We start from the raw sequence: 12,864 nt of genomic DNA, 5'->3' as shown, positions 1-12,864 counted from the left end.
GTTCGGTCCCTGCTCCTGCCAACCTCTCAGTTCAAAAGCACATCAAAGTGCAAGTAGATAAATAGGTACCACTCCTGCGGGAAGGTAAACGGCGTTTCCGTGCACTGCTCTGGTTCACCAGAAGCGGCTTAGTCATGCTGGCCACATGACCTGGAAGCTGTACGCCAGCTCCCTCAGCCGATAAAGCGAGATGAGGGCTGCAACCCCAGAGTTGGTCACAACTGGACCTAATGGTCAGGGGTCCCTTTACCTTAAGGTGCTACTGGAAGGAATTTTTTTTGTCTTGTTGAGAAGCATGAAGAGTCCTTTTTGGCTGATGAGATCAAAGGGCTTTGTCAGGTCTATGAAGATGATGTAAAAGTGGCATCTCTGCTCTCAGCGTTTCTTTTGCATCTGGTGCAGTGAGAAAACAATGTCAACTTATGACCTCTAGACCTCTGTGACTTGAGAGAGACCCTGTCAGTGAGTGACTGTAATCTGCAGAAAACTAAATGGGCAAAGGCTTTCCCCACAATACTCAACAAGGAGATTCCACAGTAGTTGTTACAAACGTGTTGGTCACCTTTGTTTTTATAGAGGGTCACAATGCTGGGGTTGCACATATATTATGGCATGGATCCTTTTCTCCAACAGTGGAAGAGAAGGCCATGGAGGTTCATTATGAGGGAGGAATGAGGTTGGCTTTCAGCACTTCTGTTGGGATTCTGTCCTGTCCTGGGACTTTACAACATATCTGAGAGTTGTTGACATTCTTCAGATCATCAAGGGAGAAAGAGACATCTAGCTTTTCCAAGTCAGGCTAAGTCTGTATGCTGTCAATTGATGTGTCAGAGGCCATGTTTCCCCACAAGTACAGTTTTTGATAGTGCTCTGTCCATTGCTCCATCTGCTTGTTGCGATCTGTAATGAGCTCTCCAGACAAGGTTTTCAGTGGTGCAGTTTTCCTGACTGTTGATCCAAAGGCTGTATTCATGCCTATGTACATTACGCAAGGGTTGCCACTATCAGCAATGAGTTGAATGCTCTGACACAGCTTTAGCCAATAGTCATTGGCACATCATTTGGCAATCTGCTGGGCACCACTCCTTACCTTTCTCTGTGCAGCAAGCATATTCTCATAGAGTGAACACTTGTAGTTCATAGGAGCCTCTGCATTGCAGTGATAACAGGCTCCATGTCCTTAATGCCAGCCTCAAACCAGTCAGAGACCTGCTGATCTCTTTTATGAAAAGAGGGCATACCTGTGTTGTATTTGCCTTTTTGATGTTGTTCCTCTGTGCTTTGATGTTGCCTCTGGGGCAGTGTTTGTTTGATGGAATCAGAGAAGCATGGCTTTTTGAGGGAATCAGAGAAGTTTTACTGATGTGGTTCGGCCTGAGCCATGTGTGAGATTCTACACACACACACACACACAAACAACAACCAAGCACCACTGAGCACAGTATTCTTAATGCAAGCCATGACACCAACATCTTATGATGTTGTTGTTTATCAAATGTATTAGTCACTTTCCACATATAGTCCCAAAGCGACTGACCCAGATGAGAAATGTATTGCACTGTGACAAGTGAAGAGACCATTCTCAAAACTTATAGCTGGATGATTGCTGAATGCCTTGAAAGCTGGTGGCTTCTAGCTGTTGACCATACTTCACCTGCTTGGGTGCAGAAGAAAACAGTGGCTCCTAGAATGTTGCTATAAAAGTCTGAGTTTATGAGGTTAAAAAAAAAAGGCAAAGGACCCCTGGACAGTTAAGTCCAGTCAAAGGAGACTATGAGGTTGTGGCGCTCATCTCACTTTCAGGCCGAGGGAGCTGGCATTTGTCCACACTCAGCTTTCCGGGTCATGTGGTCAGCATGACTAAACTGCTTCTGACACAACGGGACGCCTCCCCACTGCAGTGGTACCTATTTAACTACTTGCACTGGCATGCTTTCAAACTGCTAGGTAGGCAGGAGCTGGGACCGAGCAACAGGAGCTCACCCCGTCGCGGGGATTCCAACCGCTGATCTTCTGATCGGCAAGCCCAAGAGGCTCAGTGCTTTAGACCACAGCACCACCTGCATCCTTTGAGTTCATGAACTAGCTGCCAACAGGGAGGCTTGAGTGACAGGTCAAATGTACACCTTTTAATAACTGTGTTCATAGGTGCCAATTATATGGGGCTGAGGATAGCTTAACCCCCCCCCCTCCGAGTATGTGGTGATGGGGCTGAACACCCCACCCCCAGTCTTGAGGAACCATGGCCCACGGTGGCAGAAGGCCTTGTTGGGCCTACCTGTGGTGGTGACAAGACTCCCCTGGCCTCCCAGCCTCCTACCAATGTGTGTGATGCCACACAAACACAGTGAGCCCTCCCCCCAATGTCACATGGAAACCATCCCATCTGTGTTCATTGCCATCCACCTACCAGATTCACATCTTACTCAGTCATAAAGCCCACTGAGGTAAGGTTACCAGACTTTTTTCAAAGAATCTGGGGACACGTTTTGGTTTTTTTGAAAAGAGGGGGAAAATATTTTTTTTATTATTTAAAAGAATAAAGAAAGAAATAATATCTTCACTTCTGTGGTCTCCTCTGTCACACAGCCTTCCTCTGCACCTCAGCCTGCTCTCTTGGAGCGCTAGCCACCATGGAGTAGGCTCGGGTTGCACCTGGGCTCGGCCACATGTCCTTGCCCTCCTTGCCCTCCTACCTCTCCTCCTCAGTGGCGGCAGGGGCAGGGCAAGGTTAGGGGTCCCCTCTTTTTTGCTCCTTCCTCTTCCTCTCTCTTCCTTCTCCTCTCCTCCTTCTCACTGCATCAGCTCCGGGGGTTTTAATAGCCCCGGAGCGCTGTTGGGCAGTTGGCAGGGTGGCCAGGCACTCTCGCTCCCAGCTCGATATGGGTCACACGGGCGGGGGGAGTCAGCGGTTCCCCCAGTTGATGCACTGGGCATCCCCAGTTCCCCCTTGGCAGTGGCAGCAGTCTCAGCAGCCCAGAGCCAGCCTGGTAGTGCAGTTGGCTCTGGCTGGCTTCAGGAGCTGCTCACTGCTGTGACGCCCACCATTTTGCCTCGCCGGAACTCCCCATATGATGTGTCTTGTGCTGTTGAACCAATCACACAACATTCATTCCCTACTAATAAATCTACAACACTTAAAATATAAATCCTGGGACATTAAATGAAATCCGGGGACATTCCAGGGACGCATTTTGCCCGGGGACAGATTTGTAAATCCAGAGACTGTCCCCAGGAAACAGGGACGTCTAGTAACCATACACTGAGGTGCTTTAGTCTAGTCATGTTCTTTCAGCCTAAACATACTTCACAGGGTTGCTATAAGGCAACTGTGAGGTCACCAGCTATATGCTGCCTTGAGCTCCTTTGGTAGAAATGCAAAATGTGTGTAGTTGTATTGTACAGTTTCATTTTTGCCATCGATGGAGTCTTGAATTGGCCATTTTGACAGATTAGACTTCTGCGTTGAGTAAATATGATGCAGGACTACATATGCAAATGCTGTACAATCTAGAAGAAGATACAAAATATTCAGAGTATCATTATTTCAATATAAAGAGGCAGAAACATTTGGAAGGGCAGGAATTTGTTTTGCAGAGTTAATGGGAATTTTCATGTGACCTTTTTGTTCATAGCCTTAGACAGTTCTGTTACTGGTCTACAAGCTGAAGAATGAGATCTCAGGAAATTGTTTTCATTAAAATCCATTTGCAAGAATCAGGTATTTAATACTGCAACTCCACAGGCTTTGGGAAATTTGGAGAATGGTTCACACATTAAAATAAATCAGAGGTTTAAGAGCCTGTAAAGTTTGCTATAAATTCTTATAGCGATAATGGTAAAAGGCAATTGTGTGCAGTAATAAACTACTTGAAATAGATGATGATTAAGCAACTTTAGATTGAATAACTACACTTCGTACTTAACTTTACTTTATCCACACACATTTTAACTTTGTCATGTATTTATCTGAATTTTTATGGCAATGCATAATGCAGAAGAAATTGGAGTAGTACTATATATAGTGCACATATATTTTACTCCAAGTTAAAAAATACAAATTGCATGGACACAAGCTTTATAGAAAAACCCATAAATTGTAATTATACTTGATTTTCTGACTCGGAAAACTTAATCCAGTATAAACTGTCAATACATTTATTGTAGTTATAGCATTGCAGGCTATTTGAATATGTACACTGTGTGTGTGTGTGCGCGCGCACGTGCGTGTGCGTTTGCCCGTGTGTGTGTATGTGTGTGCATGTTAGGATGTGTGCATTGAATTTTGAGTAACCCCAGGCTGATTTTGAAATGTTCAGGACTTGACAAAACCAAAGTGGGCTCCCTCTGAATCAGCCCAAACCAAAGGAAGAACCTCCATAGCAATTCAGCCAAAAAGTTATAAATTATGTCTTTTTAAAAAAATAAATCAAATTTTAAAAGTGCCCAGCACAAAACACCAGGACCTATTTTTAATTTGACAGGTTTTAGCCACAAACATTACTCATTTCTGTCAAAAGGAATAAAGGTTATGGTCCTTTCTTTAAATTTCCCCATAATAACAAATGAGAAGGTACAAGTCTGCTGGTTTCCTGAACTGGGGTTCTGATTTGGACCCATGTTCTATGGTATATTAGTAGTCCAGTGCCCCATTAGCAAGGAAGAAGATGAGGAGAGACTTCCTCTCCTGACTTTCTTACTGTTTTCATTAGACAATATCATCTCCAGAAGATGGTAGCTTCTACAGCAGTCCCAGCCCATTGGACTGTGTCTAATTTAGGAACAGACAATTCCTGCTTGAGAAATTATACTTTGGGGGGGGGGATGCCAGGAAACCGAGAATTATGTTCACATGTGGTGGGGGTGTAAATATGTACAATTTTTCCGGCAAAGAGTGTTTAAGGAGATAACAGAAATCACTGGGTTAAAGCTGACTAAAAGTCCAGAGGTTATCAATTTACAGCTGCACAAATTATGATAGCTAGGAAGAGGAAGGGGCAAGCAGAATATAAAATGGAAGAATGGTATAAAGAGCTGCAGGATATAGCTATTAATGATAAATTAACATGTGCCATTAAGACAGGGAATATCCAGGAGCAATGATTATGGGGAGATATGGAGGGTGTTTATAGAATTTGTACTGTTAAAACAGAAAGGGGTCAAACCATCACAAGAGGTGTTGAAAATTTGGGAGGTTGGATAGTTATAATGGAATGGTCTTGGTGGTAGGGTGCACATTTTTATTCTTATTTATGTATGATTATTACTTTGTCAAATAAATGAATGAATAAGTAAATGAGAGAAAGAAAAGGGGGGAAGCATTGCTGTAGCTCAAGCACTCCTGAGCCATTTCACTTGGGAGCAACAAATCACGCAATAAAAAAGAAAAAGGGGGGGGGAATTATGCTAGTCTTGTTCATACTGTTTGTGCATCTTCTGAGGAAGTGCCCAATTCACTTGAACTTTGCTTCCAATGGAACAGTAACTTTTTCTTCTATGAACATCACACTTCCGCTTCCATGCAGCCATTTCCCACACCTTGGCCTTTCAGATATGTTTGGGTTGTTTTGTGCTATGCTGAGCAAAAGTATCTGTGCTACCAACAAGGATGAATTCTAGATAAGCACACATAGGCAAAGACCCCTCCCCACCACACATTAACAGTTTACATTTTCAGAACAGACAGAAATAAATGTATGGTTTTGATATGTTGAGTCACCAACCCTTGCAAAAGATCTCAGATTAATTACCTCAGGAGCTGTTGATTTGATGGGAGGATGACGGAGAAAGGGCAAATTCTATAATTAAAAAACTCCTACTTCAAAAATCCTGATGGAAAAATTGCTAGTTCCCTACTGCTATGTCAATTACGACCCAAATTCCGGTAGTTAAGTGTGGGAGAGCCTGAATGAATCAGTACATTGAGAATCCACTTGGGGTATTCTTGACCTTTGGTGCTGACCTGCCTTATCTTCCACCTAGGGCAAGCGAAATTCACCAATGCTTCGATTTCCTTATCCAGAAGGATTTGTTTACAAGCTTAAGGATGTGGTGTATATCTTCAATAGTAGCTTATACAACAAGAAAACTCCAGTTTTCATATCATTTTTTGGTACCATTTTAACTCTTGCAACCAGTGAAGAAAGATTTGTACTCACAGGGCTATTTTTTCAGCTGGAACTCAGTTTTGGCACTCCTGGGTGGGTACCATTGTGATTATAAGAAAATAAGGGAGCTCCACAATCTCTTTTTCTAGAAAAATAGGACTGCACGCTCATATTACTGGACAACTCTTCTGCAAGGGTGTTAGATGATCTTTATAGTATTAAAATAACACTATAAGTCTGTAGGGGATTGTGGGAAATAGGTAAAAAGGTAAAGGACCCCTGGACAGTTATATCCAGTTAAAGGCGACTGTGGGGTTGCAGCGCTCATCTCGCTTTCAGGCCAATGGAGCCGGAGTTTTCCACAGACAGGTTTCCGGGTCATGTGGCCAGCATGACTAAACTGCTTCTGGCACAACAGAGCACTGTGATGGAAACCAGAGCACATGGAAATGCTGTTTACCTTCCCTCCACAGTGATACCTATTTATCTACTTGCACTGGCGTGCTTTCAAACTGCTAGGTTGGCAGGAGCTGGGACAGGGCAACGGGAGCTCACCCCATCATGGGGATTCGAACTGCCAACCTTCTGATCAGCACCCCAAGAGGCTCAGTGGTTTAGACCACAGAGCCACCTGCATCCCTATTCTGGGATATGGACTAGGATATGCAGTAAATTCACACAGACTGCTGGACACCTGTTGATTCAGCCTTATTGTTTCCCTGTTCATAAGTGAGAGAACCCTCTAGAGTAGCCTTCCCTGATCTTGGATCTCCATATGTTATTGGAATACAGCCTTTATCATGCACAATCTGCATGGCCAAAGGTTGCAGCCCAACAACATCTGAGGCTCCAGAGTTGAGGAAGTCTGCTCTAGAACATGACCTGCCCACTTCCATGGCAGCATATTGTAGGATCTGCAATCATGGCAAGCTTGCCCACCATCATGAATTTCTCATTGAGGAAACCCAATAAACTTTTGCAGAGCACAGTTTCAAAACCATGGCTCTTTAGGCTAAGCAGCAATCTAACTACACCTGGTCTATGTTGCACCACAGAGTGGAAGGCCATAAACACGAGAGAGAGAAAATGGAATCCATTACAGAAGAAGCTATGAAGACTCATTCCATTTTCCAACACACTATAGTTTATTTTCAAGGTATCATAAGAGGAAGCTGATAAAGGCAGCTTTAAAACAATAGCAGCGCCTCTACGTTTCCAAAGTGCTTTCATTTAATTGCTACTCTTAAAAATCAGAGTTTAAAATCAGAGCAATTATACACATTTTATCTAGGTTGTATTTTTTTTTTTTGCATTGATATAGGATATATTCCTTGTTCCCTTTTCTTTAAACATAAAAATGGCTCTCTCCTTTAATGTAATGGAAGTCAAATTAATATTTCATTAGGCCAGTTGGATAACTTTTACAAACCTCACTGATAAACAATGAAATGAAAAATTCAGCATCTCCCAATGAATTCAAAAACTTATTTAAATTCTTCACAAGAGCCGATTTTCTTTTTCTCTTGGGATTTACATAACCATTTGGTATAATTATCTCCTCTCTTTTTTATGAGCTCCTATAAAGGAAATAAAACATCTTTTATCTTTGCAGCTAAAGAACAAGTAGACAAAGCATTTTTCTTATTCCTTTCAAATTCCAGAGGTGATGATAAGGAGCCATTAGATAACATTGTAATCAATTGTCACGTCTTATAATTGAAAAATAAAGATGTAGAGCAGGGGAAGCTGGAGTCTGTCCCCATAACATTTATCATTTGGGATATGTTTTCCTGTTTTGTCTTATCAGGTTTTCAGTCATGAATACACATTTCTATTTTATGAGCTACCCTGGCAGTTTGCAATTACTCCATCCCATTTAATGCAACTAGAAAATGAATTAATGGCTCCTTCTGGCTCCACCGTGGCTCTAAATGTCCACCGCAGTGTATAGCAGTAGTTCAGGCAAAGAAGAAGCAGCAGGAAAGCAAAGTAGTAAAGAAAATGTCTATTTATGCACTTTTACATGCATTGGTGAGTGGCGCGGCAGGGGGCATGTGTGCATCTATGGATATGTGCCTTGAATAATGGAGTAAGTTCTCCAACGGCTTGTGCATATCAGAGGCAAAAGAAGAATGACATCTTCTCATGCAAGGCGCGATCAAATAAAGCCAATTGAACAGAAGAGGGAAGGGAAGGGAAGCAATAGCTAGATGAGCAGCTGTTTGCATTGGGAATTGGAAGACGAATGGCAAGTCCGACAACAATTTGCATGAGCAGCTAGATGAAGAATAGTGTGCTCATCACCACTTTGTATGGGGAAATTTGATAAGCAAGAGCAAAGCCGAAGCAAATTTTAAAAATAACAGTTACAGATAGGTAGCCGTGTTGGTCTGCCATAGTCAAAACAAAACAAAATTCCTTCCAGTAGCACCTTAAAGACCAACTAAGTTAGTTCTTGGTATGAGCTTTCGTGTGCATGCACACTTCTTCAGATACACTGAAATAGAAGTTTCCAGACCCTTAAGAATCGTCAACAGGCTCATCACAGCTATCTGCTTATCACCCATTCCCACCACCCTTCTGAGTAATACCCCTCCCCACCTTCTCACTATATAGAAGGGTCTGGAAACTTCTCACTATATAGAAGGGTCTGGAAACTTCTATTTCAGTGTATCTGAAGAAGTGTGCATGCACACGAAAGCTCATACCAAGAACTAACTTAGTTGGTCTTTAAGGTGCTACTGGAAGGAATTTTTTTTTGTTTTAAAAATAACAACAGCTCACCTCCCAGGCTCAATGATGCACAATTAGCCACTCTGAACCCTTCTTTAAATGAGGACAATGTGCGCTATCACTAGGGGCTGAACTGGTATATTACACCTGTCAAGTTAGTGAAAATGTATAAAGTCAGTAATAAAGGTTGGAAATGTAAAGAAAAAGAGGGAACATTTTATCACATGTGGTGGGAATGTAAAAAGGTGAAATGCTTCTGGGAGATGATATATAATGAGTTGAAAAAAATGTTGAAATATACATTTATAAAGAAACTAGAAGCATTTTTATTGGGCATTGTGGGGAGTGACATAAATAGAAAGGAATGTAAGCTCTTTTTATATGCAATAACAGCAGCAAGAATATTATTGGCCCAAAAATGGAAGCAAGAAGAGTTACCGACGATTGAAAAATGTGGGATGAAGTTAATGGACTATGCAGAATTAGATAAACTAACAGGAAGGATTCGAAACCGGCAAGACCAGAAATTCACGGAAGACTGGAGTAAATTTACGGACTATTTGAAAAGTAATTGTGAAGAACAGATGACGTTTGTAGGGTTGCAAGAAGTTTTGTGAGGAGTATTATTAGAAGTATTGTAAAAATGGACAAGGGGGAGGATGATTTGTTAAGAGATGTAAAGACAATATAAAGTTAAGAAATGCATAAGAAGTGGCTAAAACGGCGGATCATCAGAGGTGCTGATGGAAGTCTAAGTGATAAGTTTTGTGGTACATTTTATAATTTAAATGTTAAAATTAATTTAAAAAATAAAATAAAAAAACTAAATCACAATTCAGTATTTCATACCCCATGAGTCCAAACTTACATTGGCTAGAATATACAACCACATTCCTTCTAGATTCTCTCCTATATTAATAGCCCCTGTGGTCGCAGTTATCCATCCTCTGGGCATATCCCATGTGCGCTGCTGCCTAAATCCAGATGACAAGCAGGGCAGAGATGGAACCAGGTGTGTTTATATAGTAAAAAGCATCCTTCAAATAGCCATTTAGCCCTATGACCTGCAGACTGAATTATTCCTGAAAGAGGAATGGCAGTGTTGTTATTTAAGCACTGGGAAAATATGTTCGCCATTGCCAGTCTCCAGCCTGGCAGGTGCATTTTGTGCTAATGGAAGCCTCCAAGAAGTCTTCAAGGGTAGTCCCACGTGCAAGGCATGGCAGCAGTCATCTTAGGAATCACCAGAATGTGAATAAGAAGGCACAGCTGGTCCAACAGTCTTAGCTGCTGAAAGGTATTACATACCACAGAGGCCGCTTGGATATCCAGTGAAAATGTTGGCTCTGTCATCACCCCAGACGCTGAACCTGGTCCTTTAGAGGGAATGATCTACAATAGACTGAACACCATCTCATTGGTCACACAAATCACCTACCAACAGAACCTGTCAATTTATTTAGAAAGAGTTTCATTTCATTGACCCTTATCCAGGTCATTACTGACCTCAGACTTCGATTTAGTAGCTCCCCTGCCACACATGCTAATAATTAAACCATTTAGGCTTCATCACACTTTGATTGGGTAGAATATTGCCTGCCTATTTTCCTTCTTGGTTACCCTCCTGGCAAGCGTCTCCTTGTGTTTATACATTTAAATATCAGCACATTAGAGAATCTGGAGACCCTTTAAAAAACATGCTTCATGTCACTATTGAAGGTGTTCTAATCCATCAAATGTTGCAGCGAAGACCCAATGTACCTCCTGTCACAATTCCTGTTACCTTCCATGAGTGAAAGGGATAGCTTCTGAAGTTGAGAGCCTTTTTCGCTCATGTAAACTCCCGGTGTGATTTAGACCCTGGGGAATGAAATCATGTGAGGAGCCAACAGAAATACAGTAATGCTGTGGATGTTCAGCTGTCAACGCATGAAGGGTGGGAGGAGTGGTGCCACATAAATATTTTATATATATATAGGCAATATAAATTCAATAAATAAATGAATAAACAAGAGGGGGTGGAGCCAGAGAACCCTCTCTGCCCCCTCACAGGATGAGGAGAATGATGGAAAGGGCTTTTTGTCAAACTGGAATATGCATTGTAAAACTTCACCCATGCTGTGATGTGTTATATATAGCTGAAGGTCGGAGCTTAAGTCACCTTTGATTATACAAACACATTGTTATGAGTGGACGCAACTGTGAACAGATTTACAAAGTTGGGAATCTCAAGAGAGAAAATAAAGCAGTCCTGAAAAGGAAATGTTATCTGCACTTGACATGTTGCTTGTTATCGCTGCAGTCTGCAGAAGCTCTCGTGAGAGATAAAGTCTCCTGTTAATGTTATCCCTTATGCTATGAAGATGGTTCTGATAAATTTGACAGTGGCAACACGTACATATATAGTAGCTGCTTGAGACATGAAAGGATGTCCACTCTTACCAGAGCAATAAATTTACTTGATTGGCAGTGTCCCAAACAATCCAACACTAACAGTTCTTTTTAAATAGTAATTTGAAATAGATCTGTTCTCAGCCTCACCTAAGCTTAGTGGAAAGGTTATCCCAGTTTTTAATCAAGAAACATTAACCATGTTCCTTCATAATGAGTTTCCTTAAAACAAATTGGGAACCATATCTATCGTGCAGCTGCTCTCATTTTTTAATCTTGGATTCCCCATCCCCCCACGGCTGTTATTAACTGTAATTATGGTTTTCAGGCTCAGACCTTACTTTCCCATTCATTCATGATGACTTTCCCCTCTCTTTTTCAGTGATGAGTATTTTTTCAGAACACGACCCACCACATGGCAATCTGATATTTGGCACATCCTGGAGAGCTGCTTCATGCATTTCTAAGATCACACTTCTCCCATCAAATTGTAGCACTAGCGTCCCACTCTTCACACCTGTCCCCACTTCCTCTTCATTCTAACATCCGCTCCCACTTTCTCCTGCCCCAACACACTGTGAACATTCATGAGTCCCTACTTACAGCAGCATAGTTTTCAATGAAAAATGCACCAGACTAGCATAGACTTGAGTGCATAACTGTCACCATAGCAAGATATGTGACAGAGCTCTGTGAAATCATAGTGACTGGGAATGGAATGGTGGAGACCACCTCCCCATTCTGACCCTTCCAGGGAGGAGGAAGAGGAAGACAGTATAGATTTACAACAGGGGTTTGAGGGAGGTTGCAGCTCAGAGGCAGATGAGGGGGAAAGTTGGGAAATCATGGGAGAGCCTTCCAGAACCACCATCTCCCAGAACCTGGCAAGCCTTAAAAGTAGGAGAGCAAAGAGCTCGAAGACAGAGGGCACTTAGTGGCACTTGTAGATGAGGTGATGAGGTTGACGAATGAAGAAGTGGGAGAGACAGGTGGTGGAGATTCACTCAGGACAACACCATTATCCAAGAGGTTGAGTTCTATAGCCTCTCTCTGTAAAGTTTTAAATAAAAAAGACTGTATGAAACTTTTCCTTGCCTTTATACTCTTCTGGGCAACCAGCTAGGAGCCACGGACAGCATCCTGACAGCAGGGAGCAGAGAGCATTAGCCATTCAAATTACCTACCTTCCAAACTTTCTTGTGAAAGGAAATGTGATTGTATGAATCCATCCCAAAGTCACAGATAAAGTTGACTATTTGATGGATACAGGGCTGTGAATGCATATCTATTGGCCTCAACGTGATGGGTTACAAACTGGCAAACCAATCTAAAAAATTTCCGAATGGTATATGTCCCCCAAATAAAACTATTCATCACCTATTATGGAGATCCATCTTGATAGGGCTGAGATGCAGTCTGACTGTTAACTGTCTCTGGCTTTACCAAGACTTAAAGCAGATCCTCTTTGTGACATCACACATGACATGTTTGCATTCAACCTAGACTATCTTCATGCCAACAGCAATGTCCAGTAAACTTCTGGAACCAAGTAACCATCAGCCTGGCTACCCAGTTGCTTCGATCTAGACTATTGGATGGGTGTTTTTTGCTCTCATAATCAAAGCCTGAAGAA

The 12,864-nt window shown here is 42.1% G+C and overlaps 1 long non-coding RNA gene across 1 annotated transcript; it reads right to left on the bottom strand.

Annotated features, from left to right (window-relative positions):
- Window positions 1–7,243: 7,243 nt before the first annotated feature.
- On the bottom strand, window positions 7,244–12,656 carry LOC309374314. The gene is made up of 3 exons (XR_014170516.1): window positions 12,609–12,656; window positions 10,149–10,242; window positions 7,244–7,684 (listed from the first exon to the last, which is right to left on the bottom strand). It is a non-coding gene; the product is annotated as an uncharacterized lncRNA (long non-coding RNA).
- Between the last annotated feature and the right edge of the window lie 208 nt (window positions 12,657–12,864).

This window comes from Podarcis melisellensis, assembly GCF_964234715.1.
Source record: "Podarcis melisellensis genome assembly, chromosome: 7".
NCBI lineage: Eukaryota > Metazoa > Chordata > Lepidosauria > Squamata > Lacertidae > Podarcis > Podarcis melisellensis.
Note: the sequence above shows the minus strand (reverse complement) of the source record. Positions and strands in the feature narration are given on the sequence as shown.